Here is a 13,701-nt window from a genome sequence, read left to right as displayed (position 1 = left end):
GCCTAGTGGATTCAGTAGATGGCCCGATGTGGCTTTGCTATAAAACACACACACACACATTTATGGCCCGTTGTTGTTTGTTACTAAGCACAAAACTACACAAAGGGCCATTTGTGCTCTGACCACCACGGTATTGAAACCCGGTTTCTAGCAGTATAATCCTGCAGACATACCACTACCACTGAGGAGCTATGGCAATCAATAGACGGCTGTGTAGCAGCAGTAACTGACTGTATCATACCGGCAGCTGCTCAGCGTATTCCTAAAAGCTGGACACGTTTTCCACGATATCCTCGTCCGTGGTGGAATCCTCCCTGCTACATGGCATGGAAGACTCAAAAACGGACCTGGGATTGGAAATGATGTCTGTTATTTGTTGAACATCTTTCCAACCGTCCTTCCATTCCTGTTTATATAAACGGTTCGAAATCAGGTGTCTGTGTGAGCTCCACCATGGTTTGTTGTGGTTCGGTGGTTGCGCGCAAAATCCCCTCTACAACTTCTGTGTTCACTGCTGAACTGTACGCCATTTCTCTTGCTCTGGATCATATAGAAGCAGGGGCGTAAGTCCTGGGGGGATGGGGGATACATCCCCCCTACAGTTTGATCTGTTGAATTGTTTTATTGCATCACAGGCCTACAAATTGTGTGTTTGTTATTGTGATTCTCGTGTTCTTATTAATCGAATTACGTAATTAAGCCTAGATGTAGGCTTTTTCAGAACCCAAAATGTACATCTTTAATATAGGCGTGCTTCTAAGCTTTTCGATGTAAGCGATAGTTCATAAGTATCAGTCAGTAGGCCTAAGTATACATGCAAAGCTTGCATGCACTATCACAGAATCTACCTACGTCTTGTACGTGGTGTAAAATTAAGTAACATTTTCATCACAACAGATTGAACAGAGCATGAAATTCGAAAATATTACTCCCAAGCGTAAACTCCTGTGATTTAGATTTGGCAGGCCATTTGTAACTTGTAGCTGCATCAATCTTATGTGTATATTGTGCGGTTTCCCTACGCCATTTGTTCTTATGCATCTCTAGCCGGTTTTATTGTTGAACGTTTTACTCTCCTTAGCTGCCGAAGTCGCTGACCATAGTGTACGTTTAGTGTACATTTAACGACAGGTTCGGGCCGCTCTGATCCAGACGCGCCCTACATCACCCCCCTCCGCTCCCTTTAGTCTGATCCTCGATTTTACAACAAGGCTCATTAGACCTGTGTTTGTGGCCCTCATTAATCCATGAAATTTCAGATTATCACCGCCCTCTAATAAAGTGGTGGTGCTCTATGGTAAAAGAACAATACATTCTCTTATCATAGATAGTAAGAATATTGTATTTTCTTGTATAATTAGAACACAAAAGGAGCGATTTCAACGGCCTGAAACCTCTACTCAAATTGTATTGCTAGTTTTTGTTTAGGTGTTTTTATTTAATAGACGTGCTTACAGACATTATATCACAACGTGTTTGCCTTTTGATGAGCTTTAACAGGAATATAATATATTTGTGATTGCTTAAGTATTTTTCGAGAAACTTGCAATTACTTGTGTTGTAACTGGCACACATTATTGTCCCTACCGGTCAGTCGGCTCGGTAGTCACTGTGAGGTTCGCGAGTTCGACTGAAATACATTGTACAGTTCAGTCCTACTTCCATTCTGTTTTATCTTCGTTTGTTGAACGTTAGAGTTTTTCAATAAAGACTGTATTTTAGCCTGTTGAGTCATCTTGGAAACAGATACCAATTATGACAAGCAAGCGTCTGAAACTTTCTGATATCAGACATTCTGCAAGCCATTTACTGGTACTACAAGTGACAATGCAGATGCAGATAATCCAACAACCTCAAGCAAAGAAATATAAACTCGCCATACAGAAGAAATACCATGTTCATCAGAGGACAAGTCTGAAAATGCTTGTGCAACTATTGCACATCATGAACCACCAGATAGTTGTGAAACAAGTTTGTGCAGTAATGAAAAATCTGACAGTCCACAGATACAGTGTGGAAAGCCATATCATCCAGACGCACAACTAATACCACGACAGAAAGCAAAATATCAACTTCCAGGGCAAGTGGTTTGATGAGTTCCCATGGCTGCACTTCGACAATCAGACTCAGAAAATCATATGCTTTCATTGTGCCAAGGCGGAAAATAGAGGCCTTTTTACAGGGAAATTTGAGAGGCCAGTGGAGTATATCTTCGTATCCACCGGTTTTTGAAACTGGAAAAAGGCAAAACAGAAATTCAACGAACACCAATCCTCCTATCAGCACAGATTCGCTATATCTCCAGAAGGTTCACTTGATGTTACTCCAGTGACTGTCCAGCAACATGATGGAAAAAAGAAGCAGCAAGAAGAATGCAAAAGAAGTCTAGCCAAAATATTCATAAGTTTACGTTTCTTACTGCGTCAAGGTTTAGCATTACGTGGACATACTGATACGGAGGGGAACTTCCTGCAGTTAATGAAGCTCCTAAAAGAGGAAGATTCTGAGTTGACGGCCTACTTGTCAAAGAAAATCACATTCACATCATCCCAGGCTCAGAATGAAATAATAGAGATGTTCAGCCATCAAATACTGAGGAACATAGCACACGAAGTGCGGCAAAGTAATATCTTTGCATTAATGGCTGATGGCACTCAAGATGTTACAAGTACCGAACAGAAAGCAGTATGTGTACGATACGTAGATGAGAACCTTGACGTCCATGAGACATTTCTTGGTTTGTACAGTGTTTCCAATACAACTGGTGAAACAATATCCTCGACTATACTTGATGTACTGACTAGACTCAATTTACCACTGTCAGGATTAAGAGCACAAACTTATGGAGCCGCTAACATGAGTGGTGCGTAAAGTGTATATAAGGCAAAAATAAAAAAGAAGGAACCGTCAGCTTTGTTTTTTCACTGCAGAGCACACAAGGCTAATTTAATAATGCAACATGCAGTTGAAGCTTGTGAATGTGTTTGAGATTCTATCCAGTGAGTACATGAACTTGGTGTCTTGCTTCAGAGATCAGGCAAATACAAGACAATCTTTGAAAATATTGTTTCGTCATACAGCCACAATGGTCCAGTTAAGTACATCCGCTCACTGTGTCCAACACGCTGGTTGTGCCGTCTATCTACAATTACATGTGCTAATGATCACTACAGTGACACTGTTGATTCTTTGTCTGAATTAGCAAATGAAAAGTCAGATGTAGCAGTGAAAGCACGAGGTCTGCTGGACAGATTTGACAAAGGAAAGACAGTTTCAGGATTGTTGATGGCTCAGCATCCATTAGCTGCATTAGAGTAACTAAACCGTGCATTTCAAGCAAAATCAGCGACAGTATCTGGCATGATTGAAGCATCTGTAATGACAGTTGAGCAACTTCGGGTATTGCGAACAGAGGAAAATTACAACAAGATATTTCATGAAGCTGAAAAAAGGTAACTTCCCTAGATCTGATGCCTATTGAACTACCACGCATTCGCCATCACCTGTGATCGCTCAGCACACCATTCTGCAACAGCTAGAGATTACTACAGAAGCCAATATTTTGAATTTGTGGACACAATCATAAAACATCTGACTACTAGATTCAATGCAGACAACAACGACTTGAGGCAATATCTGGCACTTGAGAACATGATCACATCTGGCAAGATTGACAACTCGGTTATAAACTTCTATCCAGAAATTTCTGCACAACGGCGCGAGTTTCAGTTGCCCATGTTCAAAGGAACAACAAAAGCAGTATCTCTGAAAGGTGCAAAGATTGCTTACTGTAAAATGCATGAAACAAGCCAGCAGATTTTCAGTGAAGTGTTTCTTCTCATGAAAATTTTTATTGTATGTCCAGTATCCAGCTGCGAATGTGAAGGCAGCTTTTCTGCATTGAGACGGTTGGTAGACTATGTCATAGTGCCGCCTCAACCATGTGGCAGTTTGTTACACTCACAAAGATGAGGTCGACAAGATAAATATAGAAGAGCTCATGAAAGAAGTCATAAACAGATCATCACAAAGGAGGTCTACGTTTGGGAATATGTAGACTAGAGGACTAAATGAATCTTACTTCAACGAAAAGTATGAATAATTATGTGCTACATTGTAATGATGTGTAATTTTCAAGAATTCGCAAAGACATTTTAATTATTTTTATAAAACAACATGAACAGTTTTTCAGTAGATATAAACTTATCAAGGGTAATTATTAATTTTATTAATATTTGAAAACATAATTCATGCAATGAAAGTTATTAGTAACATTGTCAAGTATAATGGTAATCTTTTATACTGTGCAGTGTGCAGGAATAAATTCATGTGGCAGTTGATTTGTAACACATTTGTTTTTATTCTATTAACATTTTGAAAACTGTTCACAACATCTCACTTATACAAACCTACATGGAAACCTTGAAGTATCGTGGCAACAAGATTACTCTGTGACTGCATGTTTACAGTTTCAGGTTCACGTAATCAGAGATTACCAATTTGCAAATTGAACAGTCCAAATAAGTGGTTGCAAAAATCATCCCTCCCCCATCGGGTGTACAAAATCTACGCCCCTGCCTAGAAGCTAAGCAGTACTCAAACTGCACTATTTATACTGTTGGGCCTGGCATGGCCAAGCGCGTAAGGCGTGCGACTCGTAATCCGAGGGTCGCGGGTTCGCGCCCGCGTCGCTCCAAACATGCTCGCCCTCCCAGCCGTGGGGGCGTTATAATGTTACGGTCAATCCCACTATTCGTTGGTAAAAGAGTAGCCCAAGAGTTGGCGGTGGGTGGTGATGACTAGCTGCTTTCCCTCTAGTCTTACACTGCTAAATTAGGGACGGCTAGCACAGATAGCCCTCGAGTAGCTTTATGAGAAATTAAAAAAACAAACAAACAAACAATTTATACTGTTTCGCTTCGTTCTCTACTGGCCCTGAAGTCGCTTCACGTTAGTTCTTATCGATTTTTGCCGATATTGAAAACCGACTTGCCCATTTCTCTTTAACATCTACTTCTATCCAGTTTTTCTGGATAACGGGCCACGTTGTAATTCGCGAGAACGAGCTCGCCGACACCGCAGCTAAATCTGTCTCTTCTGACACTATCACTGCTGTGCCTGTTCCATGCATGGACTATGGTCCTGTATTCAAGGCTCGGCTCCGTGCCAGTTGGCAGTCGATCTGGAGTGAGCAACGTAAAAACAAGCTTTTCCAAATAAAACCCTATATTGTACTTTGGCCGTCTTGCTTCCGTAAGGGTTGGAAAGAGGAAGTTGTTCTAACTAGACTACGCATTGGTCACAGTTTTTTAAGCCATCGTCTTCTTTTCTCTGGGACTGATGCACTAGTGTGTAGTCTGTGTAACACTCAGGTCACAATAAGCCACATTTTACTGTCTTGCTGTCGTTACGACACTCAACGACGGCACCATTTTAAACATGTTCTGTTCCAAGGTTTATCCATAACGTTAGACAGTGTTATTGGTGATGGTGACACTGTCCACCTTGGAAATGTTTTTAGTTTTGTAAAGGCCATTAATCTTTTTAACGCTATTTAAATTTTTAATGTGTACATTAGACCTTTTTAATGTGATTCCGTTTTAATAATCAAAGTGCATCTAGTTTGATTTGAAATTATAAAATGAATGTAATGTGAAATAACTCGAAACCAGGACTGGAAAGGCCAACTTCAGGTAACTAAAGGTGGTTTTTGAACTTACCTCTTAGTCCTCCTGGCTAGCGATGATAATTACAATTGTGCTACAGAAAATCCTTTACAACTTTGTATTACTATAGTTTTTCTCTTACTGTTGTAAACTAGATGTAAAAATTAGATTTAATTATATTTATGTTTTTAATTCAGAAATTAAGCTTTGTTTTGTTTTACCTTGATTTCCTTTTATGGATTTTAATAATTTTACTTTAATTTTAACTTTTCACCAGATGTTTGGCGCAGATAGCCTCGTTGTTTTGCGCTATAAAACACCAAACCAACCAACCAATCAGCTTATACTGCTATGTTAGGGACAGCAAACGTAGATAGTCCTGAGGTAGCTTTGCGCGAAATTAAAAACAAAACAAAAAACACAAGCAAATATATCGGTTAAATTTGATCCTTTAAATTGGTTTATTTTAATTTTTTGAGTTCCGTATTTATCTCGATTTAATCGAACCCCAGAATTTCATCGTGGGGGATCTATACACATCCTATTCAACTTGATTTAATTAAGTCACTGAATCGTAGCGAGTTTATGAACAAACTACTTAACTCGATATAATTTAACCTCTGAATATGAGTGTGGTTGGAAACACTTAAGTTACATATCTATATTTCAAGTCGCGGCATGGTTCATCGTTTAAGTCTGAGATACGACATTGAAATTTGAGTAGTGGTTTTAAATAACGGACCTATACCTGTTTATGAGCAAGGCCATTTTGAGCTATCTACTATGTTTGCCCTAGGGTATCGAACCCTGGATTTCGGTGTTATAATTGCGTAAACTTGGCGTTTTCCCATTACCAGAAAGTACCCTATCTTAAAGTGATGTTTTATGACGTTATCTCAAAAAAAGAACTAAAAATACAACTTTATTCAATTATGTATTTTCCATCACTTTCAATAACAGTCTGCCAACATCTCGAGAGTTTCAATACCATGCTTATAAAAATCAGGTGGTTTTGAGACAAAAAAGGTACAAAGGTTATTTTTTAACTCGTTCATAGAAGTAAACTATTTTTTGTTCAACTGATGTTGAAAGCTTCTGAAAAGATGGTAATCTGAAGAAGTAAAATCAGGAGAATAAGAAGGATGGGGTAGTTTCTCTCAGGCAAGCTTTTCAGTTTTTCTGGAAGTGATCCTAGTGGTGTGAGGACGTGCATTGTCATGTGGAAAACAACTTATTTCTGATTCACCAAAGCAGGTCTCTTTTATAGTGTAATGTTCAGTATATCCAGATGCTGACAGTATCTCTCAGCAGTAGTTGTCTGGTTTGGTTGCAACAACTCAGTGTATTACACCACCTTTATCCCACCAAACATTAAGCAAAACTTTCGTACAGTGCAGGTTCACTTTTTGTTGTGGTGTAGGTGGCTCTCCTGCACTAACACACTGTCGCTTAACGTTTTAATAGAGTACCAGTTTCTCATTTCCGATTCTTGTCGGTTCATAAACGAAGCTTGAAGCTCAGGTGAGTGAAGAGATATGCAGATGTCTACTCGTTGTCTCAGATTACCAGCTGACAACTCATGTGGTATCCATTTTCCCAACTTTGAAACTTTCCCAAGTTGTTGTAAATGTTAATGGACAGTGGAAAGAGATGAATCGAGTTTCTTGGTTAATTGTTCAACAGTTACAGCACAATCCTTCTCAAGTGTTGCTAGAAACAGGTCATTATCAAACTCAACAGTGCGAGCTGCATCTATCAAACTGCAGCCACTAGTTCTAAACTTATTGAACTATTCCTGACACTTCCTCACATCCAAAATGTCGTTGCTGCACATCTTTTGAATGCTTCACATAGCTTCGGTAGAAGTTTTCCCTTTTCTGAACACGTAAAACATTATATGCCTGATGTGCTCCTCTGACACGTCTATGATAACTGAAGTTTCTAAACTAAATAAAACAAAAATTAGTAAAGAAGTGAACTGGGTTACACTTAATGCTATCAAATCATTCCATGTAACTTGTATGACTTCATTTAGTCAAGATATATGCATTTATATTTAACCTGTCCTTAAAAAGGACATTACTTACGGGATGACCTGATAGATAGATAGATAGATAGATAAGTATTTACGTTTTGAAACATTTTATATCTATTGATGATCATTGGCAAAGGATCTACAAGGAACAATGGCTGTAAAATTCGAACATAGGTCATTATAGTCTGTATAAAATTCTTTTCACCTCTCGTCACCAGCAGTACCTTTTTTTATTCAGAAAAAAGATCGTTTATTATCTCTTCATGAGCTTATCAAAATTCACATCAACTAATGACCACGTATTTTTGCCCTTCAGAAATTTAAACTTTATTAATATCTAATTTTCATTTCTTAGAAACAAAAAATAGATCTACAAAAGATTGTGTATTTTCCAAATGACCGCTGATCACCTTGAATACACTAAATTATTGTTTTCCAGAATTCAGTTATTAAATCCATTTTTATACAGATGTTTTAAGTACTAAAAACATCACATAAAATCGATATACTCGTTTCTGTTGATAATTTCTGACATCCTTAATCCGACTAAAGAATAGATATATAAGATATTATCTTCGGCCTTTATTACTTGGGTCATTTAAAAGCGTACCTGGAATTTCAAATAAGTTGAGACAGGTGACCTTCACAAGGTTGAGAGATTTACTGCTGGGGGGGAGCTCGAAGTTAATAATAATAAGAAAAAACAACAAAAAACTGTAAAGGACACCACCTGCAGTTCATTAATTGTATTGTTTTACGTCTTTCGTTTCCTTTAGAAAGGTAATTTCCCAAGAAATACCATAATTTCCGGCTGCCTTCAAACCACATCCGAAACCTGCATTTCACCCTACACAACATTTTTTTTTCCTTTTCAAGAATCTAGTTAGTAATTGGGACTCTTTCTCAGCACCAACGATGTTGTCGACTTCTTTAAAAGCATCTATACTTGAAATCTACCAATTATTACAATTGCATTGAAGTTATTGTAAAGATATATTTGTTGAATTTCGCACAAAACCTCTCGAGGGTTATCTGCGCTAGCCGCCCCTAATTTAGTAGTTTTAGAATAAAGGAAATGCAGCTCGTCAATACCACCCACCACTAACTGTTACGTTCTAACAACCCCACTGCTGGAAGTGTGAGCATGTTCGATGACGTAGAACGAATCCTTGATCCGCACATTGCGTAGTTTAACCACAGATGTAATAATCGAAGAAGTGTGTTAAACTTTGTTCAGGGAAATGATATATTCATTCGTATACACATGATACACTAATTCAAATAAAACTATTTTAGGTTAGTTTGATCGAAACAACTAACACTTGTTTAGTTCTTAAGGCAATTATTCTTGGTTTTTATGGGAAAAAATCCATTAATAATTTCACCAAATGTTTCCCTAATGTATAATTACCTACCAACCATTTCAAAAACCAAATTTAAAACTTTCATTGTAATCTTACAGTTATGAACATATATCAGTATAAATTAAATAGCTTCACATAAGTGGATAATTTAAACACTTTCAAAAAAGTCTAAAAGTATGTTCAGAAGTTAAACCGAATTACACGTCATTTTACCCATAAGCGAAAACACTAAAGGCGTAGGGTGAACTTATTCCTTCAACATAAATACTTGTATCCTATATACTAGTTTCTAAATTTCTAGCATATTTCTCAAAAAACTTTTACATAAAACAATCGACAAACAAATATTTTTGATATGTTTTTCTAAAAGTTGTTATATAAGTCTGTAAGAATTGTCATCTGGGTATGGTTGGTAGGGCTTATGTCACTGTTTTCTGAATGTTAGAGAAAATTTGGAAAAGTTTAACACGTTGTGGTTTATTATATTTGTACTCTGGAAATGTGTAGTTATGCAACCATTTAAATCTGGTTTTTCTAAACTTCCAATTGAACAGAAAAACTCATTCAATGGCAATGCTGTTCTCTGTAGATCGAACATTATGAACTAATTTTTGTTGTGAGATATTAACGCTGACGATGGAACTTCAGAACATTCCGAAACGTCCGTTTCGTAGATGTTTTCTTGGTATGACCGTGCTTTTAATAATTATTATGAAAAATAGTTATAGTTATGTTATATAACACGATGTAGCAAAATTTTTAATTTTTCTTGTTCTTGGGCAAAAAGTGTTATTTTCCAATTGCTTATGCCTAAAGTAAATGGAAAAGATCTATTTTTATCTTCAAACTTTGCTTTTGTGATCTGGGAGCGTATAATGAAAACACGATGGGAGACTGTAGTTGGGAGCTGACACGTGAAAGTGGTTTACATTGCAGTCGTAAATCTCGAAAAACTGCTCACTTCTAAACATTTTTGTGTAACTTTAGTATAAATACATGTAAATCTTGATTCATATATTGTTTTATTCAGACCTTATGTAAATGAAAATGTGCAAATTTGCCCGTTTTTACATAGAAAATAGGTTAATTTCCAAATTTCATTATCCAGGTCATAAAAGCAAAGTTTGAAGGGAACAATGGCCATTTTTTGCACTTTTACAATGTACACAATTAAGAAATAACACATTCTATCCAGGAACAAAATTTGTGTTACATGGTGTGATGTTATATATCGTAAAGTCTCGTTATTATCTGTGTTGTATTGATTGTTATGTGGTCAGTAAATCAGGTTATCAGTTACTTAACACCGCTGTGGGTTATTTAGATGTCATATTACAGTTTTCTTTTTCACATCGTCAGAAAATTAGAGCAATACATGCTTCAACAAGAAAAAAATTTATCCTGGATAGTATTCACATGATAGCCATGAACTGTATAACGTGATTCTTTAAACTTCAGCTGTCTATAAAACACATAAAACGTGGTTTTTTAAACTTCAACTGTCTATAAAACATTTCAGTATCTATATAAAGCAAAGAATCTGGTTCTTTCAACTTATATAACATAAAGTACGTGGTTCTGTTTCATTATATAAGTACCCCTCCTCAAAGGCATGGCGGCAGGTCTGCATGCTTACGACGATTAATACTGTGTTTTTCTACCCCTGGTGGGAAGCATTTAGATAACTCATTGTGTAATATTCAGCTTAATGAGTCTTTATGGAAGATTACAACATGTTTCATTGAAGCTCTTAAAGATCCTGAAGAACAGAGCTAGGTTTATGAAGTCATTCCAGATGTCGATAAACTTGTGTTCTTTGTCTGTTTCAGAAATCGCAGTAAACTTCGGTAGTTTTCTGTGAATAATAACGTTGATTGTAGAGACTGTATATTAATTTGTTGTTAGTAACCTTCAATAACGTCAAACAATGTACGTAAATTTAACATCACAGTTTACATCCAATTAAAAGCAACGTGTTGATATCATAGACTGGCAGACGTGGAACGTGTATTTCACACTGGGTGAAAAGGGCAACAAGAAAAACAAAGGGGCTATTAGATTAAAATCTTAAGCCTGATTTAGAAGTATGTCTTATTTAAAACATCTTTCGCTACGCGAACGGTTCATTCAAAACTATCATTGGCTTATTATATAGATGCACAGCTCTATGAATGTATCCTGTATTCTTTGGATCTATCTGCTAAATAATGGTTCGTTGAATTCGGAATTTCGCGCAACGCTACATGAGAGCTATGTGCGCTAGCCGTCCCTAATTTAGCAGTGTAAGACTAGAGAAAAGGCAGCTAGTTATCACCACCCACCGCCAACTCTTGGGCTACTCTTTACCAACGAATAGTGGGATTGACCGTAACATTATAACGCTTCCACGGTGGATGGAATTTGAACCCGCGACGCTCCAATTGCGAGTTAAGCGCTCTGACCACCTGACAATATTTGGACCTCGCTTCGTAAGGGATCTTCTTGTATATGGATGGGCGTATGCTTATATGTCTTTAATTTTTTTTAACCTTTTAATTTTATTAACCATAGGTTGTTCGTAATTCAACCAACGATGAGGAATGTGACAAAACAGAAGGTTTTGTTTTCAAAGAGTTTCTAATCCAAATGGTTTGTTTGTTTGTTTTTTTGAATTTTGCACAAAGCTACTCGAGGGCTATCTGTGCTAGCCGTCCCTAATTTAGCAGTGTAAGACTAGAGAAAAGGCAGCTAGTTATCACCACCCACCGCCAACTCTTGGGCTACTCTTTTACCAACGAATAGTGGGATTGACCGTCACATTATAACGTCCCAACGGCTGAAAGGGCGAGCGTGTTTGGCGCGACCGGGATGCGAACCCGCGACCCTCAGATTACGAGTCGCACGCCTTAACACGCTTGGCCATGCCGGGTCTCAATCCAAACGGAATTATTATATATATCAGAACTAAAACATTTTGTTCAGCTTACTAGACTACTGATCCGAAAGTATATAGTTCGAGATCGCACAAGGGCCCGGCATGGCCTAGCGCGTTAAGGCGTGCGCTTCGTAATCTGAGGGTCGCGGGTTCGCGCCCGAGTCGCGCCAAACATGCACGCCCACCCAGCCGTGAGGACGTTATAATGTGACGGTCAATCCCACTATTCGTTGGTAAAAGAGTAGCCTAAGAGTTGGCGGTGGGTGGTGATGACTAGCTGCCTTCCCTCTAGTCTTACACTACTAAATTAGGGACGGCTAGCACAGATAGCCCTCGAGTAGCTTTGTGCGAAATTCAAAAACAAACAAACAATCGAGATCGCACGATGATGTTGAACAAGCTCCAAATTTTAATCTCTATACAAGTTATAAAAGTGACAGTCATTGTTGGGTAACAGTGTCATTGCTGCTGGTTGGCTACCTTCCTTCTTGTCAGCAGTTCTAATTCAGGAATCATCGGGCCTGAATCTTGGGGTCTCTACCCATAAGCTATCATTCGTGTTAGATTCTAGAAGTAAACGAAACCCAGTAATGTATAACACATTAACTGTAAGTTCTTAGTTGTACGAAGTGAATAAAACCCATAATGATTACAGTGTATTGATTCATCATCTGTCTGTTTTCGCTGTTTATGATACCAAATTAACCTCATAGACTATATATTTGGTATTCATCTTTTCTCTTGCGCACCCTGACTTTAGTCATATTGTATCAAGAACGTTCTGGATGGCCGCACAAAGAATATGGTGGTAGATTTAAATGAATTTCGTTAAATGTCTTTTTACCCAATTCTGTCTAAAATTCTCCTTTAATAAGCGTCATATCATGTTTAATCGACAAACAAAAATATTCTAGGATATTGAAATACGTGAGAAAATAGCGCGAAATTGTGGGATATTTTTCCTTTTTTATCATTTGGGAATTCTGAATATGTCAGATAGAATGCAATCCACAAGTTACTGTTCATTTGTTTTCAGGTTTCCATTCTTGAGTGCTTGGTTTTCTTATTATATACATTATTGTTATTATACGTTTCACATTTGTCATTTACATGACAAGGTAATTAGGACTCTGAAACAAAAACATATTTTATTCTGTTTGCTTATTTTGTTAGAGGAGAATATGTTTGTTCAACTTTGACCTAACAGCGCGAGACAGTTTGGCTCTTGTAAGGCTTACCTCGCAGGCAGACTGTTGTTTGAGTAACCAGAAATATGGCCACAAGCTATTCGGAATTTCTAACCTAACTGGTTCTCATCCGAGTAGAAAAGAATATTAGGTAATTCAGTCTGTCGCAGGTACATTACACTTGTTTTCAAGTTTAAAATTGCTTTATACACATAATCTCCATTATATTTTTTTACGTTCTATTTCTAGCTCAATAAACTTGGTCTGAATGTTTCTGCGAAAATTCTGTTGTTGTTTAATAGTTTCTAGAATGACCAACTTCCTTTTATGTTTTATGTTATTATTGAGTATATCTTTTGTGTTTTATGTTATTATCTAAGTCGTCTGCCTCAATGACTCAAACTGTAAATATATTACATGAATATATCTGATATGTTATTATCTAACTCGTCTGATTCAATGACCCACACTGTAAATTTGTTTCACGAATATATCTATTATGTTATTATCTAACTCGTGTGATTCAATGACCCAA

At 37.4% G+C, this 13,701-nt stretch overlaps 1 protein-coding gene across 2 annotated transcripts in view; it reads left to right on the top strand.

Annotated features, from left to right (window-relative positions):
* LOC143253478 (protein Wnt-16-like) overlaps positions 1-13,701 on the top strand; it is an 88,080-nt gene that overhangs the window by 4,105 nt on the left and 70,274 nt on the right. The window lies entirely within an intron of this gene.

Source organism: Tachypleus tridentatus, chromosome 6 (assembly GCF_004210375.1).
Source record: "Tachypleus tridentatus isolate NWPU-2018 chromosome 6, ASM421037v1, whole genome shotgun sequence".
Lineage (NCBI taxonomy): Eukaryota > Metazoa > Arthropoda > Merostomata > Xiphosura > Limulidae > Tachypleus > Tachypleus tridentatus.
Note: the sequence above shows the minus strand (reverse complement) of the source record. Positions and strands in the feature narration are given on the sequence as shown.